Raw genomic sequence first — 13,009 nt, forward strand, 5'->3', positions numbered from 1 at the left:
ACGATCAGGTCTATCCGCCTGAAACTCCTGCAAGGCCCGCCGCAGGTCTGGAGAAACGGCAGACAATATCACTCCATCTTTAAGGATACCTGTGGGCTCAGAATTACCAGGGGAGTCAGGCTCAAAACTCCTAGAAAGGGCATCCGCCTTAACATTCTTAGAACCCAGTAGGTAAGACACCACAAAATTAAACCGAGAGAAAAACAACGACCAGCGCGCTTGTCTAGGATTCAGGCGCCTGGCAGACTCAAGGTAAATTAAATTTTTGTGGTCAGTCAATACCACCACCTGATGTCTGGCCCCCTCAAGCCAGTGACGCCACTCCTCAAAAGCCCACTTCATGGCCAAAAGCTCCCGATTCCCAATATCATAATTCCGCTCGGCGGGCGAAAATTTACGGGAAAAAAAAGCACAAGGTCTCATCACGGAGCAGTCGGAACTTCTCTGCGACAACACCGCCCCAGCTCTGATTTCAGAAGCGTCGACCTCAACCTGAAAAGGAAGAGCAACATCAGGCTGACGCAACACTGGGGCGGAAGAAAAGCGGCGCTTGAGCTCCCGAAAGGCCTCCACAGCATCAGGGGACCAATCAGCAACATCAGCACCCTTCTTAGTCAAATCAGTCAATGGTTTTACAACATCAGAAAAACCAGCAATAAATCGACGATAAAAGTTAGCAAAGCCCAAAAATTTCTGAAGACTCTTAAGAGAAGAGGGTTGCGTCCAATCACCAATAGCCTGAACCTTGACAGGATCCATCTCGATGGAAGAGGGGGAAAAAATGTATCCCAAGAAGGAAATCTTCTGAACCCCAAAAACACACTTAGAACCCTTCACACACAAGGAATTAGACCGCAAAACCTGAAAAACCCTCCTGACCTGCTGGACATGAGAGTCCCAGTCATCCGAAAAAATCAGAATATCATCCAGATACACAATCATAAATTTATCCAAATAATCGCGGAAAATGTCATGCATAAAGGACTGGAAGACTGAAGGGGCATTTGAAAGACCAAAAGGCATCACCAAATACTCAAAATGGCCCTCGGGCGTATTAAATGCGGTTTTCCACTCATCCCCCTGCTTGATTCGCACCAAATTATACGCCCCACGGAGATCAATCTTAGAGAACCACTTGGCCCCCTTTATACGAGCAAACAAATCAGTAAGCAGTGGTAACGGATATTGATATTTAACAGTGATTTTATTCAAAAGTCGATAATCAATACACGGCCTCAAAGAGCCGTCTTTCTTAGACACAAAGAAAAAACCGGCTCCTAAGGGAGATGACGAAGGACGAATATGTCCCTTTTCCAAGGACTCCTTTATATATTCTCGCATAGCAGCGTGTTCAGGCACAGACAGATTAAATAAACGACCCTTAGGGTATTTACTACCCGGGATCAAGTCTATGGCACAATCGCACTCCCGGTGCGGAGGTAGTGAACCAACCTTGGGTTCTTCAAAAACGTCACGAAAGTCAGACAAGAATTCAGGAATCTCAGAGGGAATAGATGATGAAATGGAAACCAAAGGTACGTCCCCATGAGTTCCTTTACATCCCCAGCTTAACACAGACATAGCTCTCCAGTCGAGGACTGGGTTATGAGATTGCAGCCATGGCAATCCCAGCACCAAAACATCATGTAGATTATACAGCACCAGAAAGCGAATAACCTCCTGGTGATCCGGATTAACACGCATAGTCACTTGTGTCCAGTATTGTGGTTTATTACTAGCCAATGGGGTGGAGTCAATCCCTTTCAGAGGTATCGGAGCCTCCAATGGCTCCAAATCATACCCACAGCGTTTGGCAAAGGACCAATCCATAAGACTCAAAGCAGCGCCAGAGTCGACATAGGCGTCCGCGGTAATAGATGACAAAGAACAAATCAGGGTCACAGAAAGAATAAACTTAGACTGTAAAGTGCTAATTGAAACAGACTTGTCAGGCTTCTTAGTACGCTTAAAGCATGCTGATATAACATGAGTTGAATCACCACAATAGAAGCACAACCCATTTTTTCGTCTAAAATTCTGCCGCTCGCTTCTGGACAGAATTCTATCACATTGCATATTTTCTGGCGTTTTCTCAGTAGACACCGCCAAATGGTGCACAGGTTTGCGCTCCCGCAGACGCCTATCGATCTGAATAGCCATCGTCATGGACTCATTCAGACTCGCAGGCACAGGGAACCCCACCATAACATCCTTAATGGCATCAGAGAGACCTTCTCTGAAAATCGCCGCCAGGGCGCACTCATTCCACTGAGTAAGCACAGACCATTTGCGGAATTTTTGGCAGTATATTTCAGCTTCATCTTGCCCCTGAGACAAGGACATCAAGGCCTTTTCCGCCTGAAGCTCTAAATGAGGTTCCTCATAAAGCAACCCCAAGGCCAGAAAAAACGCATCCACATTGAGCAACGCAGGATCCCCTGGTGCCAATGCAAAAGCCCAGTCTTGAGGGTCGCCCCGGAGCAAGGAAATTACAATCCTGACCTGCTGTGCAGGGTCTCCGGCAGAGCGAGACTTCAGGGACAAAAACAATTTGCAATTATTTTTAAAATTTTGAAAGTGAGATCTATTCCCCGAGAAGAATTCAGGCAAAGGAATTCTAGGCTCAGACATAGGTGCATGAACAACAAAATCTTGCAAATTTTGTACCTTTGTGGCGAGATTATTCAAACCTGTAGCTACACTCTGAAGATCCATTTGAAACAGGTGAACACAGAGCCATTCAAGGATAAGAAGGAGAGGAAGAGAGGAAGGCTGCAGTATAGGCAGACTAGCAAGTGATTCAATTAAGAGCACACTCAGAACTAGAGGGAAAAAAAAAAAAAAAAAAAATTGTAGCAGACTTCTTTTTTCTCTCCTTTCTCAGCCAGAAATTTAACCCTTTTTTGGGGCCGGTCAAACTGTCATGATTCTCAATGGCGAGAGAACATAGCCCAGCATATATGAGAACTAGCTCTTGGAAGATGGAAACTATACTGACCATGAACTAAACCTGCCGCACAACTAGAAGTGGCCGGGTAGCATGCCTACGTTTTTTTATCCCTAGATGCCCAGCGCCAGCCGGAGAACTACCTAATCCTAGCAGAGGAAAAGACAGTCCTGGCTCACCTCTAGAGAAATTTTCCCAAAAGGCAGACAGAGGCCCCCACATATATTGGCGGTGATTTAAGATGAAATGACAAACGTAGTATGAAAATAGGTCTAGCAAAATCGAGGTCCGCTTACTAGATAGCATGAAGACAGAAAGGGCACTTTCATGGTCAGCAGAAAACCCTATCAAAACACCATCCAGAAATTACTTTAAGACTCTAGCATTAACTCATAACACCAGAGTGGCAATTTCCGCTCACAAGAGCTTTCCAGACACAGTAACGAAACAGCAGCTGTGAACAGGAACAAAATGCAAAAACACACAAGGACAAAAGTCCAACTTAGCTGGGAGTTGTCTAGTAGCAGGAACATGCACAGAAAGGCTACTGATTACATTGTTGACCGGCATGAAACTGACAGAGGAGCAAGGTTATATAGCGACTCCCACATCCTGATAGGAGCAGGTGAACAGAGGGGATGATGCACACAAGTTAAATTCCCCAAGTGGCCACAGGGGGAGCCCAGAATCCAATTTCACAACAGGTCACACTTGTGAGAAACTCACACGAGTCTCGCACCTCAATACTCGGCACTGCCGCCGGCACTCGGGACCGGAGTGTGCAGCTGCATGTATTTCTACGCAGCTGAATGCTCCAGTCCGAGTGCCGGCTGCAGTGCCTGGTACTGAGGTGCGAGACTCGTGTGAGTTTCTCGCAAGTGTGACCCCGGCCTAACGCAGATTTTGTGTGTGTGTATGTGTCTTTATTTAACTATGTACCATTTTATTATGTTTATTACTAAACATCGGGCTTGGTATTATATATCTACAGTATCTATAGATCTATCTATCTATCTATAGATATATTGTTATTATTATTATACATTTTTATAGCTCCATTTATTCCATGCCGCTTTACATGTGAAAAGGGCAAATATAGACAAATACATTAAACATGAGCAAAAAACAAGACACACAGGTACAGAAGGAAGGAGGACCCTGCCCACGAGGGCTGACAGTCTGCAGGGGATGAGTGAGGAGAGGGTAGAGCTGGTTGTGCGGCAGTTCAGTAAGTTGAGGATCACTGCAGGCTGTAGGCTTGTCAGCAGAGGTGAGTCTTCAGGTTCTTTTTGAAGGTTTCTATGGTAGGCGAGAGTCTGATGTGTTGGGGTAGAGAGTTCCAGAGTATGGGGGAAGCACGGGAGAAGTCTTGGATGCGGTAGTGGGAAGAAGAGATAAGAGGGGAGTAGAGAAGAAGATCTTAAGAGGATTGAAGGTTGCGTGTAGGTAAGTACCGGGAGACCATGTCACAGATGTATGGAGGAGACAGGTTGTGGATGGCTTTGTATGTCATAGTAAGGGTTTTGAACTGGAGTCTCTGAACGATAGGAAGACAGTGAAGGGCTTGGCATAGGGGAGAGGCTGGGGAGTAGCGGGGAGACAGGTGGATTAGTTGGGCAGCAGAGTGTAGGATGGATTGGAGTGGTGCCAAAGTGCTAGAGGGGAGGCCAGAGAGTAGGAGGTTGCAGTAGTCAAGGCGGGAGATAAGGGCGTGCACTAGTGTTTTTGTGGTGTTGCGGTCAAGAAATGCGCGGATCCGGGAAATATTTTTGAGTTTGAGATGATAGGAGGAGACAATGGCTTGGATATGTGGCTTGAAAGAGAGGGCAGAGTCGAGGATCACTCTGAGGCACCGAGCATGCGGGACTGGGGAAAGTGAGCAGCCATTGACCTTGATGGATAGGTCTGGTGGAGGGGTAGAGTGAGATGGGGGAAAGATGATGAATTCTGTTTTGTCCATGTTCAGTTTTAGAAAGCAAGCAGAAAAGAAAGCTGAAATAGCAGACAGACATTGTGGGATTTTGGTGAGTAAGGAGGTGAGGTCAGGTCCAGATAGGTAGATCTGCAAGTCATCAGCGTAGAGGTGATACTGCAAACTGTGGGATTCTATGAGCTGTCACAGGCCGAAGGTGTAGATGGAGAAGAGTAGGGGTCCTAGAACTGAGCCTTGAGGGACACCGACAGACAAGGGGCGAGGTGAGGAGGTGGTGTGGGAGAGGGAGACACTGAAAGTTCGGTCTGTTAGATATGATGAGATCTAGGATAGGGCCAAGTCTGTGATGCCAAGAGATGATAAAATCTGTAGCAGGAGGGAATGGTCCACAGTGTCAAAGGCAGAAGACAGGTCCAGGAGAAAGAGGACAGAGTAGTGTTGCTTGCTCTTGGTGGTTAGTAGGTCATTGGTGACTTTAGTTAGGGCAGGTTCAGTTGAGTGATGGGGACGAAAGCCAGATTGTAACCGGTCAAAGAGAGAGCAGGGGGAGAGGTGGGAGGACAGTTCAAGATGGTCATGCTGTTCCAGTAGTTTTCAGGCATAAGGGAGAAGAGATATCAGGTGATAGCTAGACACAGAGTATGGGTCGAGGGAGGGCTTTTTGAGGATGGGTGTGATTGAGGCATGTTTGAAAGATGAGGGGAAGACATCACTTGTGAGTGAGAGGTTGAAGAGGTGTGTTAGGGTTAGGATGAAGACTGTGGCGAGCTTAGGGATGAGGTGGGACAGGAGCGGATCAAATGAGCAAGTGGTGAGATGTGATCTAGACAGGAGTGTGGAGAGCTGATCTTCTGTCATGGTGGAGAAGCTGGTTTTTGAGGAACAGGGTTGAGCAGCTAAGAGGGGCATTGGGCGCTGCGGGCCAAAGCTTTCTCTGATCGTATCAATCTTCTGTTTAAAGAAAGAGGCAAAGTCTTCAGCAGAAATGAGAGGGGAGGAAGGAGGTGCTGGGGGACGATGTAGAGATCCATCTATCTATAGATATATCTATCTATAGATAAATCTATCTATCTATAGATAGATATATCTATAGATAGAATCAAAAAAGTTGAAACAGCACTCCATATTGCAATTATAAGGTGCTCTTTATTGGCCCATGTGGCGACGTTTTGGTCCTGGATGCAGACCTTTCTGAAGCCTGCATCCAGGACCGTAACGTCGCCAGATTTTTGGTTATACTTATAAGGTTTGGTATATGCCTATGAGACTTTGCAGCATTGGCTGTGCTGTGCTTAAATTCTTTTTTTTCTACTTATATATAGATAGATATATCTATAGAAAGATAGTTAGATATATTGATATAGAAAAAATTGGAACAGCATCCAAAAAATACCTCAAATATCATGCAAAGCTCTCCCAACCAGCAATCCAATGGTCTCCAATGATATAATCAAAAAAAGGAAAGCAGCACAAAAAAAAAGTTTTAGATATATTAATAATAATAATAATAATAATAATCTTTATTTATATAGCGCCAACATATTCCGCAGCGCTTTACAGTTTAACAGTTTCAAACACAACAGTCATAGGTAACAACGTTAACAATACAGTAATAAAGCAAAAATAAGACAAAATAAGACGACCCTGCTCGTGAGAGCTTACAATCTACAATGAGGTGGGGAGATACAAAGTACAGGTGTGTATTTACAATGGTGTATTTACAGTGATGGTCCAGCCATCTTCCGGGGGTGGGGGTAGATGGAGATAGCGAATGGGCTACACACGCACAAAAACATAAAATGAGTTTGATTAGGGAACGTGATAGGCCGCTCTGAACAAATGTGTTTTGAGCGAGCGCCTAAAGCTATGCAAGTTGTGGATGGTCCTAATGTCTTGGGGTAGAGCATTCCAGAGAATTGGCGCAGCACGGGAGAAGTCTTGGAGTCGGGAGTGGGAGGTACGGATTAGTGCAGAGGTTAGTCGAAAGTCATTTGCAGAGCGCAGAGGTCGGTTAGGCCGATAGACAGAAATGAGGGAGGAGATGTAAGGGGGTGCCGCACTATGGAGAGCTTTGTGGGTGAGAACAAGTACTTTGAATTGTATCCTGTAATGAATGGGCAGCCAGTGTAACGACTGGCGAAGAGCGGACACGTCCGAGTAACGATTAGCCAGATGGACGACCCTGGCTGCTGCATTAAGGATAGACTGGAGAGGGGAAAGTCGAGTGAGGGGGAGGCCAATTAATAGAGCGTTACAGTAGTCCAGACGGGAGTGGATTAGGGCGACAGTGAGAGTTTTTGTTGTCTCCATGGTGAGAAAAGGGCGGATTCTAGAGATGTTCTTTAGGTGTAAGCGGCACGAGCGGGCAAGACATTGTATGTGGGAGGTGAAGGAGAGATCGGAGTCAAACATAACACCCAGACAGCGTGCCTGCTGCCGGGGTGTTATGATGGTGCCACCCATGGAGAGGGAAATGTCAGATTTAGGGAGGTCAGTAGAAGGCGGGAGCAGAAGAAGTTCAGTTTTGGAGAGGTTGAGTTTCAGATAGAGAGCGGACATGATGTTGGAGACTGCAGACAGACAGTCAGTGGCGTTCTGTAGTACAGCGGGGGTAAGGTCAGGGGATGACGTGTATAGTTGTGTGTCATCAGCATAAAGATGGTACTGAAAACCAAATCTGCTGATGGTCTGTCCAATTGGGGCCGTGTAGAGGGAGAAGAGAAGGGGGCCAAGGACTGAGCCCTGAGGTACCCCGACAGTGAGAGGAAGAGGAGATGAAGTGGAGCCAGAGAACAGAACACTGAAGGAGCGTTCAGAAAGATAGGAAGAGAACCAGGAGAGAGCAGTGTCCTTAATGCCTAGTGACTGGAGCCTAGAGAGTAGGAGAGGGTGGTCAACAGTGTCGAAAGCTGCAGAAAGATCGAGGAGAATGAGCAGAGAGTGGTCACCGTTACATTTTGCTGTCAGAAGGTCATTGGTCACCTTGATGAGTGCAGTTTCTGTCGAATGTAGGGCGCGGAAACCAGACTGTGAAGGGTCTAGAAGGGAATGGGTGGAGAGGTAACTGGTAAGGCGGGAGTAGACTAGGCGCTCCAGGAGTTTTGAGATGAAGGGGAGATTGGAGACTGGTCTGTAGTTATTTGTGCATGATGGGTCAAGGGTGGTTTTTTTTAGTAATGGAGTAATGATAGAGTGTTTGAAGGAGGAGGGAAAAATGCCAGAGGTAAGGGAGAGATTAAAAATTGTAGTTAGGTGAGTTGTGACGACTGGAGAGAGAGACTGGAGGAGGTGTGAGGGAATGGGGTCGGTGGTGCATGTAGTCGGACGAGCAGAGGAGAGGAGCTTGGAGACTTTATTGATAGATAGATTATAGATCTATAGATAGATGATAGATCTATAGATAGATATATCTATAGATAGATAGTTAGATATATCTATAGATAGATATATTGATAGATAGATGATAGATCTATAGATAGATAGATCTATAGATTGATAGATCGATCTATAGATCTATCTATCTCTCTATCTACCTGTGTGTGTAAACATTATTCTTCAATGGAGTAGGTAAAGGAAGAGGTTGGACAAGAAATTACATCACAATTCTTTTTTTTTGTTTGTTAATTAATAGATCTTTATTTAGCTTGCAAAAACGCATACAAATCCGCATGAAAAAAAACGCATGAAAATCAGCATAAAAACGCATCAAATCTGCGTGAATTTTTACCTGCGTTTTCTGCCAAGATATGCAGAATCTGAGCAGAAAATTCCACAGGCAAATCTGCAACATGTGCACATACCCTAAACTTGCCGGATTTATGGCTGCAGGTTACAAGTCACATGCAGATTACAATATATATTGTTACTGTGACTTCTGTTTACAATGGACAAGTGCTATCTGTGGTTTTGACAGAGAAAAATGGATCCCACTCGGATAAAACTCTGATCAGGGTGTGATTAACATAATTGGATCCGTTTTACTTGGATGGAAAGAAAAAGGTCGTGAGAACCTACCCTGACAATGAAGATTATCACCGGTGAAACCATGACAGAATGAGTCTCCCAGAAAGCTGGAGGGATAAGAATTCATCTCGTCAGCATCGCTATTTTGGATCGTCTGAGTGTAATGTTTGTCTGGTCTGCAAGGATCAGCTCCTGAACTGTTGATGATTCATTACTCGCTGAGTTTCAGAAAAGCTGCAAGTTTCGCAGATTTGGAAACCACATGGTGATTTTGGTTGGAGTTTAAAAGTCTGAATTAAAGAGAAAAATAGTCACTGAAGAGCTTTGTAATTTCCTTGTCCCCATAGTCCATGAGCGATATGTACAGTGTAAGTACAGTAAGTCTCGTCATACTAGTCTACTTTTAATAAAACGCCACCAATAGCCCTTGCCCATATTTTATGGCTCAACCCTTAAAGTGGATCTGTCAGTAGATATCACAATACAAACAGCACACGTTATTGAATAGATCTGTGAGACCTGATGAAGCAGATGTTTTTATATTTAGAATCCATGTCAGAATGGTTGCAGATTTAGACTCAATCCCTGCCCGCGTAGTCTGATTGGCAGCTCCTCCGTGTAACTCCTTCCTGATGCTGAGATGTCAGTCAGTTTGGGTGAAGATGGAATACACTTACGCTCATGATCTCTCTCACTTTTTAACTTGGGCCATAAAATGTTCTTCTTAAAGGGGTTGTCCACTACATTGTCTTATCACATGACCACTGGAAGCCTCAGTGATTCACGGACCGGCCTCATGTCTCACAACATGCACTTGGCAGCCTCATAGAGTAGTTTAGGGCCGCCTCGGCCTGCTTTTCCTAGCACGTTCCAGGTGATTGACAGGTCTCTTGTGATGGGAGAGAACTATCAATCACCTGGAGTGGTATGGGAAAAACCGGCCAGGGGTAGAGACGGAGTGACTCATTTTGTCTATGGTCCTTGGCTACATCATGTGTCCATCATTTTTATTTGAGACGCTGCAGCCAGCCTGTGGTTTGGGCAGCATTAACGAGCTGACTTGATCCCTTTAAGGTCATTGAGGTCTGTTGGCTCTAATTTATGCACAGGACCCGACATAGCATTTCTATTGGGTTAAGGTCAGGACTGTGAATCGGCCATTGTAACACCTTGATTCTTTTGTTTTTCATCCATTCTCATGTAGATTTGCCGCTGCGCTCAGGATCATCGTCCTGTTGGATGACGCAGCTTTTGGCCAAGCTTTAGCTTTTGGATTGATGGCCTCGCATTTGACTCTAGAACACTTTGGGATACAGAGGAGTTTATGGCTGGCTTGACATCTGCAAGATGCACAGGTTCTGTTGCTGCAATACAAACCTAAATCATCCCTGTCAGGGCCGGACTGGCCATCTGGCAAATGCCCGAAGGGCCGGACTGGTCATGTTGTTCTCAAGATACCCATACTGTTAAGAGTTGTTACGGAGCACAAAGTCGCTGACTCCGTCACTTACCCCAGCAGGCCACGGGTATCATTAGAACTATTGGTCTTGTAGTAAATCTTCCTTTCCTCCATCCAGGGTAATATTAGTAATATATCCCATTTGGTTCATGGGGACGGGGACATCATGGGCCTGTGTGATTTCAAATGCCAGGACTGAATTTCAGCCCCAGTCCATACTTGATCCCCATCACCCCTGTTTACGCTGATATACAGTGTTAGGTTTTTGCCAATATAGCATAGGGTATTATAGCCAAACGCCTCTTCTGGTCACTTCTGTCCAGAGGACATTATTCCAAAAGTCTTGTGATTTGTCCAGAAGAAGTTTTGCACATTTTAGGCATCATGTCTTGTTCTTTAGAGGCTTCTAACGTCTCCAAACAAGCCATACTTGTTAGTGTTTTTCTAACTTTACTGTTATGGACTTGAACATTTAGATTTCTGGGGCCTTTAGAATATGAGCATACATGAGTTTTTAGGAGCAGATCTGCTATTAAAAAATAAATTAAGTATCGCTGAAAACAGAGCTGAAACACCCATTCCTAGTCATTGAATATTTTTTTCAATATTTTGAGCGTTTTGTTCTGATATTTGTTCCATTTGGTATGCAGAACTTTTTCTCCTGTTCTAAAAAAAACTGAACCTAAACAGACCCCATAATAATCAATAGGCCCCTCTGATGTAACAGATCTCTTATCCCATCCATACGTCTGGAACAGAGAAAGAGGATGTCTGAACACAACCTTAGCAAAGAGCAGACAACTGTGTCAAAGGTCTTCCTGGTGTGTATTCCAGTGATAAGTCTTAGCGTTGGTCATGGCTGTAACAATAAATATCACTGATCACATTGGGTAATACCAAGCTCGGCTGGCCTATCAATAGCAGCAGGCGGGGAGAAGCTGCTGGGGACCCGCCTGTCTGACTAGTCCCCAGTGTGGCTCGTCACCGGCAGCTTTTAAAGCATGTTTTCCTCTGAAATACTTATAAAGGCTCCCTATGTTCCTGCACATTCAAGCTTGATGCGATCTGTAGACATAAAACCGCTAGTTTCTTCCGTATGTCGGATGAGACTCACCCATCCAATTCAATGGGTGAGTAAAAAAAATTGGATGCCACAGTCCAGCATCCATTTTTTTTTTTTTATGGATACATTGCAATTCTGTAACATAGAAAAATGATTAATAGCTACTGCTGTAAAGAAATACTCTTGAGTTTTCTGCATGAAACTGTGAATGATTTTTTTATATGCTCATGTGAGCCTACCCTTAGAAATTATCCCATTGAACTGTCAGAATGAGCTCACTGATGGATCTCAGTCAACTCATTCTGCAGCCAGTGATAACTAGTGCAACACTGAGGCTACAGAAGGCAATCAGAGCAACAATTTTAACGTAATCCAAATTACAAAAATATATTTTTTTGTAGCCAAAAATAAATGCATTTTATAAATAAAAAAAAACAACAATCCCTTGAAGCCCAAAATCACGATATTTTTAAAGTACAGAAAGTTTTAGAAACAGACGATAATCCTAGCTTCTTTCATTGCATCATCTGTTTTGATTTGTGGCTGCAGTAGCGCCCGGCGCGCAGAGACTGGATGACCGGATTGTGAGCAATGTTCTGCCATTTGTTTACATTTGATAGTGAATTGCTGGGTGTACGTGCCCGCGGTGCCCTGTACAATGATTGAGGCAATGTGTCTATAATTAGGACATGTTGTGCAGCGCGGACATTAATAGCGAGCGGCATTAGGTGCAGATGTGCCTGCCAACATCTGACAGCCGGAAACCATCCGTGGATATGCGAATTGTTCTTGTACTATATGATGTATGCAGGAATGTGTTCTTACAGGGCATTTCACCTACCGTAACAGGGTAGTACTGATCAGCACCCCTATAAGAACATAACGCCTTTGTGCCCCAATAATTACTAGTCATGAGCGAACGTGCTCAGATAAGGTGTTATCTGCCATGCTCGGGTGCTACACGAGGGTCTTTGGCGTGCTCAATAAATATGTTCAAGTCCCTGCGGCTGCATGTCTCGCCGATGTTTGACATCCGCAACACTTGTATGGATTACCTAACAAACAGGGAATCCCTGATGTGTTGTGGCTGTCCCACAGCCATGAGAAATGCAGCCGCAGGGACTCAAACATATTTTTCAAGCACGCCAAAGACACTCGGTTAGCACAAAAGCATGCTCAGATAACGCCTTATCTGAGCACGTTCACTCATCACTACTAGTGACATTGCACCCATATAAGTGCCAGGCATATCAGCTGCATAGTCCCCACCGGGCATTATACTCATCCTCCTTGCTCCAAGCCTCTTATTCAGCTCTGGACACCATCAGCGTCAGGTCAGAAGCGAGGATGATGAGGTATTACTGGCACAGTGCCTGATTGAGGGCGCTATGGCCGACCATATGATAATACGCCACTTCCTTTTCCACGGTTTATCGGTGACACTTCTGTAATCTCTCGCGACTCATCCAACTCCCTCCTATCTGTATGAAGGACCCAAACAGAATTTACCAGAACTCATCGACTGCATAGGAGTCTATCGGTACCGTTATCACAATGTTCGTTTACCGACCTGCTTATATGAGCAGATAAAAAAACGAATGGTAACGAACTGATCTTGCGATTATGGGCTCATCTGAACTGACC

Source organism: Ranitomeya variabilis, chromosome 6 (genome assembly GCF_051348905.1).
Source record: "Ranitomeya variabilis isolate aRanVar5 chromosome 6, aRanVar5.hap1, whole genome shotgun sequence".
NCBI lineage: Eukaryota > Metazoa > Chordata > Amphibia > Anura > Dendrobatidae > Ranitomeya > Ranitomeya variabilis.